This window comes from Thamnophis elegans, chromosome Z (assembly GCF_009769535.1).
Source record: "Thamnophis elegans isolate rThaEle1 chromosome Z, rThaEle1.pri, whole genome shotgun sequence".
In the NCBI taxonomy this organism is placed as follows: domain Eukaryota; kingdom Metazoa; phylum Chordata; class Lepidosauria; order Squamata; family Colubridae; genus Thamnophis; species Thamnophis elegans.
The window spans coordinates 86,545,409-86,560,301 of NC_045558.1; the positions used below are offsets into that span (position 1 = coordinate 86,545,409).

At 49.3% G+C, this 14,893-nt stretch overlaps 1 long non-coding RNA gene across 3 annotated transcripts; it reads left to right on the plus strand.

The window, feature by feature from the left end:
- Positions 1–1,687: 1,687 nt before the first annotated feature.
- LOC116521040 lies at positions 1,688–11,425 on the plus strand. 3 transcript variants are annotated; one of them, XR_004256880.1, is made up of 7 exons: positions 1,688–1,826; positions 2,357–3,116; positions 3,648–4,504; positions 5,036–5,736; positions 7,561–8,034; positions 8,556–9,809; positions 10,342–11,425. It is a non-coding gene; the product is annotated as an uncharacterized LOC116521040 (long non-coding RNA). The 3 variants fall into 3 exon arrangements; XR_004256881.1 differs by lacking the exon at positions 7,561–8,034; XR_004256882.1 differs by lacking the exons at positions 7,561–8,034; positions 8,556–9,809; positions 10,342–11,425 and adding an exon at positions 6,268–6,593.
- Positions 11,426–14,893: the final 3,468 nt, after the last annotated feature.

Below are 14,893 nucleotides of genomic sequence, written 5' to 3' on the forward strand. Positions count from 1 at the left end.
ACCCGCCTGGATCCTGCAAGGAAACCCCCGGCTAAGTGTTTTATGGCTGGGTGAAATGTGAGGACGTTTCCAGCCAGACCACAGGGTCTGCAGCAAAGGCGCTTGGTGGCTCCCGTGGCACTTTGCAGCCTGGCGCTTGGTGGCTCCCGCGATGCAAAGTGCCCGTCTCCACAAGAAAGAAGCGAGGGCTTCTCCCGCCTGGCTCTTGCAAGGAAACCCCCGGTTAAGTATTTTATGGCTGGCTGAAATGCGCGGACATTTCCAGCCACCCACAGGGCAAATGGCTGCCCAGCTGCCGCCCAAGAGCAGCCCCCGGTGCCATTCTTGGCATGTTTTTATCCAGGTTCAGTGGAGATGGGAGGGGGACTAGGAGGGAAGGGGTCATTCTTTGGGAGTCTATCTAGCCAGCAGCCCCGGGAGACCCCCCCCCCCCAGAGAAGAATTGGGGCCACCAAATCTCCCACACCCACCCACCTTTGCATGCAAGAGACGGCAACCCTCTTGTGTGGTCTCTTCTGACAAGAGCGAGCCTCCTCCTTCTCCCCCACTCATCTCTCCTCTGAAGTGTGTCCTCCGAAATAACCCGCCCAATGTAAGAGTGCTCAACTGCAACAAGGCATGATTCGCGGCTCCCAGATCAGGAGGCGGGAGAATCAGTGCCTCCTTTGCATACAATTTTTTTTGCTTTTTAACCCTTGCTTAAATTTTAAAAGGTGAAAAATTCCTTATGCAAAGGAGGCCCATACTTCTCTCGCCTCCTCCTATAGTTAACAGTAAGCAAACTCCAAGTCACTCTGACTTGGAGTCTGGTAGCAACTACCTTGGCTTTAATTATTTTTAAAAAATTCTTTAAAATTCTTTCCTTTTCCTCAGGAGACTGGTGAGGCCCCGCCTTCCCCGCCTCTAGTGACTGCATGTCCCTGGATTAGGATAACAAGAACCCGAAGATTCAGAATTGGAATTGGAAGTGAAATTTTAAAATTTGGGGGTTGAATTTGTGCAATTTGTCCTGGTGGGAAGATTCACAATTTGGATTATAGTTTTAACTGGCACATGGATTATAAAATCAAACACAAGAAGCAAAATGAAGAAAACAGCAGCATATTCATTGTCATCATGATATGTTGGGTTTTTTGGGAGGGGGATTCCTTTTTGGGTACCTCAACCCCTATTTGGATTAGGGTAACAAGAACCCGAAGATTCAGAATTGGAATTGGAATTGAGAAAATTTGGGGGTTGAATTTGTGAAATTTGGGCCTGTTGGAGGAGAAAGAAGAAAGAAGCAAGGGCTTCACCCGCCTGGATCCTGCAAGGAAACCCCGGCTAAGTGTTTTATGGCTGGATTAAATGTGCGGACGGTTCTAGCCAGACCACAGGATCTGCAGCAAAGGCGCTTGGTGGCTCCCGTGGCACTTTGCAGCCTGGCGCTTGGTGGCTCTCGCGATGCAAAGTGCCCATCTCCACAAGAAAGAAGCGAGGGCTTCTCCCGCCTGGCTCTTGCAAGGAAACCCCGGCTAAGTATTTTATGGCTGGCTGAAATGGGCGGACGTTTCCAGCCAGACCACAGGATCTGCAGCAAAGGCGCTTGGTGGCTCCCGTGGCACTTTGCAGCCTGGCGCTTGGTGGCTCCCGCGATGCAAAGTGCCCGTCTCCACAAGAAAGAAGCGAGGGCTTCTCCCGCCTGGCTCTTGCAAGGAAACCCCCAGCTAAGTATTTTATGGCTGGCTGAAATGCGCGGACATTTCCAGCCACCCACAGGGCAAACGGCTGCCCAGCTGCCGCTCGAGAGCAGCCCCCGATGCCATTCTTGGCATGTTTTTCTCCAGGTACAGTGGAGATGGGAGGGGGACTAGGAGGGAAGGGGTCACTCTTTGCGAGTCTATCTAGCCAGCAGCCCCGGGAGACACCCCCCCCCAGAGAAGAATTGGGGCCACCAAATCTCCCACACCCACCCACCTTTGGGATGCAAGAGACGACAAGGCTCTTGTGTGGTCTCTTCTGACAAGAGCGAGCCTCCTCCTTCTCCCCCACTCCTCTCTCCTCTGAAGTGCGTCCTCCGAAATAACCCGCCCACTGTAAGAGTGCTCAACTGCAACAAGGCATGATTCGCGGCTCCCAGATCAGGAGGCGGGAGAATCAGTGCCTCCTTTGCATGCAAATTTTTTTGGTTTTTAACCCTTGGTTAAATTTTAAAAGGTGAAAAATTCCTTATGCAAAGGAGGCCCATAGTTCTCTCGCCTCCTCCTATAGTTAACAGTAAGCAGACTCCAAGTCACAGTGACTTGGAGTCTGGTAGCAACTACCTTGGCTTTAATTATTTTTTAAAAATTCTTTAAAATTCTTTCCTTTTCCTCAGGAGACTGGTGAGGCCCCGCCTTCCCCGCCTCTAGTGACTGCATGTCCCTGGATTAGGATAACAAGAACCCGAAGATTCAGAATTGGAAATGGAAGTGAAATTTGACAATTTGGGGGTTGAATTTGTGCAATTTGTCCTGGTGGGAAGATTCACAATTTGGATTATAGTTTTAACTGGCACATGGATTATAAAATCAAACACAAGAAGCAAGATGAAGAAAACAGCAGCATATTCATCGTCATCATGATATGTTGGGTTTTTTGGGAGGGGGATTCCTTTTTGGGTACCTCAACCCCTATTTGGATTAGGGTAACAAGAACCCGAAGATTCAGAATTGGAATTGGAATTTGAAAATTTGGGGGTTGAATTTGTGAAATTTGGGCCTGTTGGAGGAGAAAGAAGAAAGAAGCAGGGGCTTCACCCGCCTGGATCCTGCAAGGAAACCCCGGCTAAGTGTTTTATGGCTGGATGAAATGTGGGACGGTTCCAGCCAGACCACAGGGTCTGCAGCAAAGGCGCTTGGTGGCTCCCTTGGCACTTTGCAGCCTGGCGCTTGGTGGCTCTCGCGATGCAAAGTGCCCGTCTCCACAAGAAAGGAGCGAGGGCTTCTCCCGCCTGGCTCTTGCAAGGAAACCCCCGGCTAAGTATTTTATGGCTGGCTGAAATGCGCGGACATTTCCAGCCACCCACAGGGCAAACGGCTGCCCAGCTGCCGCTCGAGAGCAGCTCCCGATGCCATTCTTGGCATGTTTTTCTCCAGGTACAGTGGAGATGGGAGGGGGACTAGGAGGGAAGGGGTCGCTCTTTGGGAGTCTATCTAGCCAGCAGCCCCGGGAGACACCCCCCCACCCGAGAAGAATTGGGGCCACCAAATCTCCCACACCCACCCACCTTTGGGATGCAAGAGACGGCAAGGCTCTTGTGTGGTCTCTTCTGACAAGAGCAAGCCTCCTCCTTCTCCCCCACTCCTCTCTCCTCTGAAGTGCGCCCTCCGAAGTAACCCGCCCAATGTAAGCGTGCTCAACTGCAACAAGGCAAGATTCGCTGCTCTTAGATCAGGAGGCGGGAGAATCAGTGCCTCCTTTGCATACAAAATTTTTTACTTTTTAACACTTGCTTTAATTTTAAAAGGTGAAAAATTCCTTATGCAAAGGAGGCCCATAGTTCTCTCGCCTCCTCCTATAGTTAACACTAAGCAGACTCCAAGTCACTGTGACTTGGAGTCTGGTAGCAACTACCTTGGCTTTAATTATTTTTTTAATTTTTTTAAAAATTCTTTCCTTTTCCTCAGGAGACTGGTGAGGCCCTACCTTCCACGCCTCTAGTGACTGCACGTCCCTGGATTAGGATAACAAGAACCCGAAGATTCAGAATTGGAATTGGAATTTGAAAATTTGGGGGGTGAATTTGTGAAATTTGGGCCTGTTGGAGGAGAAAGAAGAAAGAAGCAAGGGCTTCACCCGCCTGGATCCTGCAAGGAAACCCCGGCTAAGTGTTTTATGGCTGGATGAAATGTACGGACAGTTCCAGCCAGACCACATTGTCTGCAGCCTGGCGCTTGATGGCTCCCGCGATGCAAAGTGCCCGTCTCCACAAGAAAGAAGTGAGGGCTTCTTCGCCTGGCTCTTGCAAGGAAACCCCCGGCTAAGTGTTTTATGGCTGGCTGAAATGTGCGGACGTTTCCAGCCAGACCACAGGGTCTGCAGCAAAGGCGCTTGGTGGCTCCCGTGGCACTTTGTAGCCTGGCCCTTGGTGGCTCCCGCGATGCAATGTGCCCGTCTCCACAAGAAAGAAGCGAGGCCTTCTGCCGCCTGGCTCTTGCAAGGAAACCCCCGGCTAAGTATTTTATGGCTGGCTGAAATGCGCGGACATTTCCAGCGAGACCACAGGGTCCACAGCAAAGGCGCTTGGTGGCTCCTGTGGCACTTTACAGCCTGGCGCTTGATGGCTCCCGCGATGCAAAGTGCCCGTCTCCACAAGAAAGAAGCGAGGGCTTCTCCCGCCTGGCTCTTGCAAGGAAACCCCCGGCTTAGTATTTTATGGCTGGCTGAAATGCGCGGACATTTCCAGGCCCCCACAGTGCAAACGGCTGCCCAGCTGCCACTCGTGAGCAGCCCCCGGTGCCATTCTTGCCATGTTTTTCTCCAGGTACAGTGGAGATGGGAGGGGGACTAGGAGGGAAGGGGTCACTCTTTGGGAGTCTATCTAGCCAGCAGCCCCGGGAGACACCCCCCCCCCAGATTAGAATTGGGACCACCAAATCTCCCACACCCACCCACCTTTGGGATGCAAGAGACGGCAAGGCTCTTGTGTAGTCTCTTCTGACAAGAGCGAGCCTCCTCCTTCTCCCCCATTCCTCTCTCCTCTGAAGTGCACCCTCCGAAATAACGCGCCCAATGTAAGTGTGCTCAACTGCAACAAGGCATGATTCGCTGCTCCCAGATCAGGAGGCGGGAGAATCAGTGCCTCCTTTGCATACAAATTTTTTTGCTTTTTAACCCTTGCTTAAATTTTAAAAGGTGAAAAATTCCTTATGCAAAGGAGGCCCATAGTTCTCTTGCCTCCTCCTATAGTTAACACTAAGCAGACTCCAAGTCACTGTGACTTGGAGTCTGGTAGCAACTACCTTGGCTTTAATTATTTTAAAAAAATTCCTTAAAATTCTTTCCTTTTCCTCAGGAGACTGGTGAGGCCCCGCCTCCCCCACCTCTAGTGACTGCACGTCCCTGGATTAGGGTAACAAGAACCCGAAGATTCAGAATTGGAATTGGAATTTAAACATTTGGCGGTTGAATTTGTGAAATTTGGGCCTGTTGGAGGAGAAAGAAGAAAGAAGCAAGGGCTTCACCCGCCTGGATCCTGCAAGGAAACCCCCGGCTAAGTGTTTTATGGCTGGGTGAAATGTGAGGACGTTTCCAGCCAGACCACAGGGTCTGCAGCAAAGGTGCTTGGTGGCTCTAGTGGCACTTTGCAGCCTGGCGCTTGGTGGCTCTCGCGATGCAAAGTGCCCGTCTCCACAAGAAAGAAGCGAGGGCTTCTCCCGCCTGGCTCTTGCAAGGAAACCCCGGCTAAGTATTTTATGGCTGGCTGAAATGGGCGGACGTTTCCAGCCAGACCACAGGACCTGCAGCAAAGGCGCTTGGTGGCTCCCGTGGCACTTTGCAGCCTGGCGCTTGGTGGCTCCCGCGATGCAAAGTGCCCGTCTCCACAAGAAAGAAGCGAGGGCTTCTCCCGCCTGGCTCTTGCAAGGAAACCCCCGGCTAAGTATTTTATGGCTGGTTGAAATGCGCGGACATTTCCAGCCACCCACAGGGCAAACGGCTGCCCAGTTGCCGCTCGAGAGCAGCCCCCGATGCCATTCTTGGCATGTTTTTCTCCAGGTACAGTGGAGATGGGAGGGGGACTAGGAGGGAAGGGGTCGCTCTTTGGGAGTCTATCTAGCCAGCAGCCCCGGGAGAAACCCCCCCCCCAGAGAAGAATTGGGGCCACCAAATCTCCCACACCCACCCACCTTTGGGATGCAAGAGACGACAAGGCTCTTGTGTGGTCTCTTCTGACAAGAGCGAGCCTCCTCCTTCTCCCCCACTCCTCTCTCCTCTGAAGTGCGCCCTCCGAAATAGCCTGCCCAATGTAAGCGTGCTCAACTGCAACAAGGCATGATTCGCTGCTCCCAGAACAGGAGGCGGGAGAATCAGTGCCTCCTTTGCATACAATTTTTTTTGCTTTTTAACCATTGCTTTAATTTTAAAAGGTGAAAAATTCCTTATGCAAAGGAGGCCCATAGTTCCCTCGCCTCCTCCTATAGTTAACACTAAGCAGAATCCAAGTCACTGTGACTTGGAGTCTGGTAGGAACTACCTTGGCTTTAATTATTTTTAAAAAATTCTTTAAAATTCTTTCCTTTTCCTCAGGAGACTGGTGAGGCCCCGCCTTCCCCGCTTCTAGTGACTGCATGTCCCTGGATTAGGATAACAAGAACCCGAAGATTCAGAATTGGAATTGGAAGTGAAATTTGAAAACTTGGGGGTTGAATTTGTGCAATTTGTCCTGGTGGGAAGATTCACAATTTGGATTATAGTTTTAACTGGCATATGGATTATAAAATCAAACACAAGAAGCAAGATGAAGAAAACAGCAGCATATTCATTGTCATCATGATATGTTGGGTTTTTTGGGAGAGGGATTCCTTTTTGGGTACCTCAACCCCTATTTGGATTAGGGTAACAAGAACCCGAAGATTCAGAACTGGAATTGGAATTTGAAAATTTGGGGGTTGAATTTGTGAAATTTGGGCCTGTTGGAGGAGAAAGAAGAAAGAAGCAAGGGCTTCACCTGCCTGGATCCTGCAAGGAAACCCCGGCTAAGTGTTTTATGGCTGGGTGAAATGTGAGGACGTTTCCAGCCAGACCACAGGGTCTGCAGCAAAGGCGCTTGGTGGCTCCCGTGGCACTTTGCAGCCTGGCGCTTGGTGGCTCCCGCGATGCAAAGTGCCCGTCTCCACAAGAAAGAAGCGAGGGCTTCTCCCGCCTGGCTCTTGCAAGGAAACCCCCGGCTAAGTATTTTATGGCTGGTTGAAATGCGCGGACATTTCCAGCCACCCACAGGGCAAACGGCTGCCCAGCTGCCGCCCGAGAGCAGCCCCCGGTGCCATTCTTGGCATGTTTTTCTCCAGGTACAGTGGAGATGGGAGGGGGACTAGGAGGGAAGGGGTCGCTCTTCGGGAGTCTATCTAGCCAGCAGCCCCGGGAGACACACACACCCCCAAAAAAGAATTGGGGCCATCAACTCTCCCTCACCCACCCACCTTTGGGATGCAAGAGACGTCAAGGCTCTTGTGTGGTCTCTTCTGACAAGAGCGAGCCTCCTCCTTCTCCCCCACTCCACTCTCCTCTGAAGTGCGCCCTCCGAAGTAACCCGCCCAATGTAAGCATGCTCAACTGCAAAAAGGCATGATTCGCTGCTCTTAGATCAGGAGGCGGGAGAATCAGTGCCTCCTTTGCATACAAAATTTTTTGCTTTTTAACACTTGCTTAAATTTTAAAAGGTGAAAAATTCCTTATGCAAAGGAGGCCCATAGTTCTCTCGCCTCCTCCTATAGTTAACACTAAGCAGACTCCAAGTCACTGTGACTTGGAGTCTGGTAGCAACTACCTTGGCTTTAAGTATTTTTTTAATTTTTTAAAAAATTCTTTCCTTTTCCTCAGGAGACTGGTGAGGCCCTACCTTCCACGCCTCTAGTGACTGCACGTCCCTGGATTAGGATAACAAGAACCCGAAGTTTCAGAATTGGAATTGGAATTTGAAAATTTGGGGGGTGAATTTGTGAAATTTGGGCCTGTTGGAGGAGAAAGAAGAAAGAAGCAAGGGCTTCACCCACCTGGATCCTGCAAGGAAACCCCGGCTAAGTGTTTTATGGCTGGATGAAATGTGCGGACGGTTCCAGCCAGACCACATTGTCTGCAGCCTGGCGCTTGATGGCTCCCGCGATGCAAAGTGCCCGTCTCCACAAGAAAGAAGCGAGGGCTTCTCCCGTCTGGCTCTTGCAAGGAAACCCCCGGCTAAGTATTTTATGGCTGGCTGAAATGCGCGGACATTTCCAGCCACCCACAGGGCAAACGGCTGGCCAGCTGCCGCCTGAGAGCAGCCCCCGATGCCATTCTTGGCATGTTTTTCTCCAGGTACAGTGGAGATGGGAGGGGGACTAGGAGGGAAGGGGTCGCTCTTCAGGAGTCTATCTAGCCAGCAGCCCCGGGAGACACCCGCCCCGAGAAGAATTGGGGCCACCAAATCTCCCACACCCACCCACCTTTGGGATGCAAGAGACGGCAAGGCTCTTGTGTGGTCTCTTCTGACAAGAGCGAGCCTCCTCCTTCTCCCCCACTCCTCTGAAGTGCGCTCTCCGAAGTAACCCGCCCAATGTAAGAGTGCTCAACTGCAACAAGGCATTATTCGCTGCTCCCAGATCAGGAGGCGGGAGAATCAGTGCCTCCTTTGTATACAAAATTTTTTGCTTTTTAACACTTGCTTAAATTTTAAATGGTGAAAAATTCCTTATGCAAGGGAGGCCCATAGTTCTCTCGCCTCCTCCTATAGTTAACACTAAGCATACTCCAAGTCACTGTGACTTGGAGTCTGGTAGCAACTACCTTGGCTTTAATTATTTTTAAAAAATTCCTTAAAATTCTTTCCTTTTCCTCAGGAGACTGGTGAGGCCCCGCCTCCCCGGCCTCTAGTGACTGCACATCCCTGGATTAGGGTAACAAGAACCCGAAGATTCAGACTTGGAATTGGAAGTGAAATTTGAAAATCTGGGGGTTGTATTTGTTTGATTTGGGCTGGTTGGAGGATTCCCAATTTGGATTAGGGTAACAAGAACCCGAAGATTCAGAATTGGAATTGGAAGTGAAATTTGAAAATTTGGGGGTTGAATTTGTGCAATTTGTCCTGGTGGGAATATTCACAATTTGGATTATAGTTTTAACTGGCATATGGATTATAAAATCAAACACAAGAAGCAAGATGAAGAAAATAGCAGCATATTCATCATCATCATGATATGTTGGGTTTTTTGGGAGGGGGATTCCTTTTTGGGTACCTCAACCCCTATTTGGATTAGGGTAACAAGAACCCAAAGATTCAGAATTGGAATTGGAATTTAAACATTTGGGGGTTGAATTTGTGCAATTTGGGCCTGTTGGAGGAGAAAGAAGAAAGAAGCAAGCCCTTCACCCGCCTGGATCCTGCAAGTCAACCCCCGGTTAAGTGTTTTATGGGTGGCTGAAATGTGCGAACGTTTCCAGCCAGACCACAGGGTCTGCAGCAAAGGCGCTTGGTGGCTCCCGTGGCACTTTGCAGCCTGGCCCTTGGTGGCTCCCGCGATGCAAAGTGCCCGTCTCCACAAGAAAGAAGTGAGGGCTTCTTCGCCTGGCTCTTGCAAGGAAACCCCCGGCTAAGTGTTTTATGGCTGGCTGAAATGTGCGGACGTTTCCAGCCAGACCACAGGGTCTGCAGCAAAGGCGCTTGGTGGCTCCCGTGGCACTTTGTAGCCTGGCCCTTGGTGGCTCCCGCGATGCAATGTGCCCGTCTCCACAAGAAAGAAGCGAGGCCTTCTGCCGCCTGGCTCTTGCAAGGAAACCCCCGGCTAAGTATTTTATGGCTGGCTGAAATGCGCGGACATTTCCAGCGAGACCACAGGGTCCACAGCAAAGGCGCTTGGTGGCTCCTGTGGCACTTTGCAGCCTGGCGCTTGATGGCTCCCGCGATGCAAAGTGCCCGTCTCCACAAGAAAGAAGTGAGGGCTTCTCCCGCCTGGCTCTTGCAAGGAAACCCCCGGCTTAGTATTTTATGGCTGGCTGAAATGCGCGGACATTTCCAGGCCCCCACAGGGCAAACGGCTGCCCAGCTGCCACTCGTGAGCAGCCCCCGGTGCCATTCTTGCCATGTTTTTCTCCAGGTACAGTGGAGATGGGAGGGGGACTAGGAGGGAAGGGGTCACTCTTTGGGAGTCTATCTAGCCAGCAGCCCCGGGAGACACCCCCCCCCCCAGATTAGAATTGGGACCACCAAATCTCCCACACCCACCCACCTTTGGGATGCAAGAGACGGCAAGGCTCTTGTGTAGTCTCTTCTGACAAGAGCGAGCCTCCTCCTTCTCCCCCACTCCTCTCTCCTCTGAAGTGCACCCTCCGAAATAACGCGCCCAATGTAAGTGTGCTCAACTGCAACAAGGCATGATTCGCTGCTCCCAGATCAGGAGGCGGGAGAATCAGTGCCTCCTTTGCATACAATTTTTTTTGCTTTTTAACCCTTGCTTATATTTTAAAAGGTGAAAAATTCCTTATGCAAAGGAGGCCCATAGTTCTCTCACCTCCTCCTATAGTTAACACTAAGCAGACTCCAAGTCACTGTGACTTGGAGTCTGGTAGCAACTACCTTGGCTTTAATTATTTTTTAAAAATTCTTTAAAATTCTTTCCTTTTCCTCAGGAGACTGGTGAGGCCCCACCTCCCCTGCTTCTAGTGACTGCACGTCCTGGATTAGGCTAACAAGAACCCAAAGATTCAGAATTGGAATTGGAAGTGAAATTTGAAAATCTGGGGGTTGTATTTGTTTGATTTGGGCTGGTTTGAGGATTCCCAATTTGGATTAGGGTAACAAGAACCCGAAGATTCAGAATTGGAATTGGAAGTGAAATTTGGGGGTTGAATTTGTGCAATTTGTCCTGGTGGGAAGATTCACAATTTGGATTATAGTTTTAACTGGCATATGGATTATAAAATCAAACACAAGAAGCAATTTGAAGAAAATAACAGCATATTCAGCATCAGCATGATGTTTTGGGTTTTTAAGTTGGGGATTCCTTTTTGGGTACTTCAACACCTATTTGGATTAGGGTAACAAGAACCCAAAGATTGATGAGCGTTTCTTGACATCGCAATGACACAACATCCAATCTTGGGTCTCCAGGATGCCTTTGATATCTCTGTTTCTGGATGGTCCTTTTGGACCTAAACTGTTGTGAAGTAACTGTGATAAAACATAGCATGTCCTGTTTATCTTAGGGACATTGCAAAGCCCCTGTTTCATCCAGGAGAAAGCCCTTTTTGCCATCTACAAACGAAGCAACCAAAATAGCTGCTGAAGGTTGGGACAAGCCTCTGAAACATAAGCAGTACAGGAATGTATCAAATTTGTGAGAAAATTTTTCATTATTACAGAACGGGAAACCCAAGAGAATTGGAATTTAAAATAAAATTGAAGACAGAAGAAAACAAGTGGCGAATTAACTCTGTTTTAAGATGATCATGTTATCTTTTCTACCTTAACTTTGTTTTTTTTCTATAGATGGACTCTTTACAAATGCCTTTTACTTTTAAACTTGACTGGTCTCTTTTTTTCCTTCTTCTTCTATACTTTCTCCATTTTTTGTATTCGTGGATTAAAAGCTTCTTCTCTCGTAAGGCTGGGACGCAGCGTAATTTTTACACTTTTTTTCTTTTCCTCTCTTGGACGGAGAGGCAGAACAGATGGAAAATAGGTAACACTGCCATCTAGTGGCTAGAGGCTTGGCAATATAAAGCTATAAGCCTTATTTACTGAAAGGCTCAGTGAAAAGGTTTTGTTGATACAGGTGTTCCTTTGAAGGAAAGAGAAAGATTTCATTTGAAAAACTCCACTGAATTTGTTTGACCTAAAAAGTCTTGGATATGTTGGCAGTGTTTATAACCTGGAAAGTGGCACAATGTGAAGAAGAAAAGGCACTAACTTTGCAAAGAATTTTCTTAGAAATTCAAAAAGTAATAATTACAGAGAGAATTCAAAAGAGACTTGAAATTATAGATCAAAATACAAAATGTATGGGGACTGCGATGAAGTTTGAGATCAGAGCTGAAAAAATAATAGAGATATATGAAAGTGATAAGAAAATTGGTGACACTGACAATAAATTGAGAGTGGAGGGAAATGACAGGTGTGAAATATGGAAAAGAGAAATTGATGAACTGGATCTTCATTTCGGATGTCATAAAATAGATGAAGAAAGGAGAGAAAATTTGGCAGAAATAATGAGAGTAATCTTGGCAAAAGCACTAATGATAACAAAAGTGAAGCTGATAAAAAGAGCAGATAAATTGTTTTGAATTCTTATAATGAACAAGTTCTTAAGGGAAGTCCACATAAGACTTATCAAGAAAATATTTGGAATACAGACTTTACAAATGGCAAGAGATATTGGACTACACTACTTCTGGAAGGATACAGGATGATGAAATGAAATGTCACAATAAATTTTAGTTAAATGTAGTTAAATTTTGAGTGCTATGTACAACGTAATAATAGCTATAGTCAAATAAATGATTAATAATTATAACAAAGCATTTATATATACTAGATTGATAATATGAAATTTTATACAATACTGTAAGTGAGGATTTGGAGATGATGTTGAAAGTTCTTTTTATAAAAGTTAAACAATTTTATATAGTATAGAATATAAAGATGTAATATTATTGGATGATTTCAGGATGATGTTATAAAATGTTATCATATAAATTTACTTTAAATTTAATATGCTTTTTTACATTTTTTTTTTTTTACATTTTATTAAGATTTATAGGCCGCCCTTTTCCCTGAGGGGACTCAGGGCGGCTTACAATCACAGGGAAGGGGGTGCAGTATCAAAAGACAAAACAAAATGTGAACAAAAGAAAAATAATAAAACACAACTTTCATTCAACAGTCAACACTCGGGCGGGTAAATTGGGAACCTATCCCCAGGCCTGTTGGGAGAGCCAGGTCTTGAGGGCTGCGCGGAAGGTCTGGATGGTGGTGAGAGTACGGATCTCGACGGGGAGATCGTTCCACAGGGTCGGAGCTGCAACAGAAAAGGCTCTCCTCCGTGTAGTCGCCAGTCAACATTGACTGGCGGATGGGATTCGGAGGAGGCCCAGTCTGTGCGATCTAATCGGTCGAAGGGAGGTAATCGGCAGAAGGCGGTCTCTCAAGTACCCAGATCCACTACCATGGAGTGCTTTAAAGGTGGTCATCAGTACCCTGAAGCGCACCCGGACACCGACAGGTAGCCAGTGCAGCTCGCGGAGGATGGGTGTAACGTGGGCGAACCGCGGTGCACCCACTATCACTCGCGCGGCTGCATTCTGGACTAACTGCAGTCGCCGGATGCACTTCAAGGGCAACCCCATGTAGAGCCCATTGCAGTATTCCAGCCTAGAGATCACAAGGGCTCGAGTGACTGTTGCGAGAGCCTCCCGATTTAGGTAGGGCCGCAACTGGCGGACCAGGCGAACCTGGGCAAATGCCCCCCTGGTCACAGCTGACAACTGGTGGTCAAAAGTCAGCTGTGGATCCAGGAGGACTCCTAAGTTGCGGACCCTATCTGAGGGGTATAAAATTTGACCCCCAGCCTAAGTGTTGGAACATTAGCCAAATTGTTGGGAGGGAAACACAACAGCCACTCGGTCTTGTCCGGGTTGAGTACCAGTTTGTTAGCGCTCATCCAGTTCTTAACGGCATCAAGACCCTGGTTCATCACGTCCACCGCTTCATTGAGTTGGCACGGGGCGGACAGATACAGTTGCGTATCGTCCGCATATTGGTGGTATTTTATCCCGTGCCTCCGAATGATCTCGCCCAGCGGTTTCATGTATATGTTAAATAGTAGGGGGGATAAGACCGAACCCTGCGGCACCCCACATGTTAGGGGCCTCAGGGACGATCTCTGCCACCCGACCAACATCGACTGCGACCTGTCCGAGAGGTAGGAGGAGAACCACTGCAAAACAGTGCCTCCCACTCCCACCTCCCGCAGTCGTCGCAGAAGAATACTATGGTCGATGGTATCGAAAGCCGCTGAGAGGTCAAGGAGAACCAGGATGGACGCATAGCCTCCATCTCTGGCCCTCCAGAGATCATCGGTCAATGCGACCAAAGCGGTTTCTGTGCTGTAACCAGGTCTGAAGCCGGACTGGAAGGGGTCAAGATAACTAGCTTCCTCCAAGGCCCGTTGAAGCTGGAAGGCCACCACCTTCTCCACAACCTTCCCAATAAAGGGGAGGTTGGAGACAGGATGAAAGTTGTTTAAAATGGCTGGATCCAAGGATGGTTTCTTCAGGAGGGGTCTCACCACCGCCGTTTTGAGTACGGCGGGGAAGTGCCCCTCCCGAAGGGAGGCGGTCACGACCGCCTGGATCCAGCCATGTGTCACCTCCCTGCTGTTGGCAACCAGCCAGGAGGGACACGGGTCCAGAATGCAGGTGGAGGCACTTACAGCTCGAATGGCCTTGTCCACATCCCCAGAGGCAACATCCTGGAACTCAACCCAGAGATGGTTTGCCATGTAGTCCTCCTGTGTCTCGGCTGGATCTACTGCGGTGGAGTCCAAGTCCGACCAAAACCGAGCTACTTTGTCCGCCAGGAACTGAGCATAGTCCTCAGCCCTACCCTGCAAGGGGTCTCCCGCATCCCTCCTATTAAGGAGGGAGCGGGTTATCCTAAACAGGGCGGCTGGGCGTGACTCGGCGGACGCTACCAAGGCAGAGATGTGTGATCTTTTGGCAGCTCTTAATGCCCGGACATAGTCCTTGGTGCAGGTAGTCAGAAGTGCTCGGTTCGCCTCGGACTTATCGGACCTCCACAGGTGCTCTAGGCATCTCCTCCGGCGTTTCTTCTCCCGGAGCTCCTCGGTGAACCAAGGAGGTCTCCGGGATCCACTGACCCGGAGGGGCCGTAGTGGCGCAATCCGATCAAGAGACTCCGACGCCGCCGAATGCCAGGCGGCAACCAGAGTCTCCGCCGAACTGTGGGCGAGAGTGTCAGGAATAACCCCAAGCTCCGTCTGGAACCTCAACGGGTCCATAAGTCGCCTGGGGCGGAACCACCTGGTCGGTTCCTCCTCCCTACGGTGGGGGTTTGGCCTCCAGAAGCCTGGCCTCCGGAAGTCAAGCCTCAGTAGGCAGTGGTCTGACCACGACAGGGGTATGATCTCATTACCCCTCAGACCAAGATCACACATCCACTGCT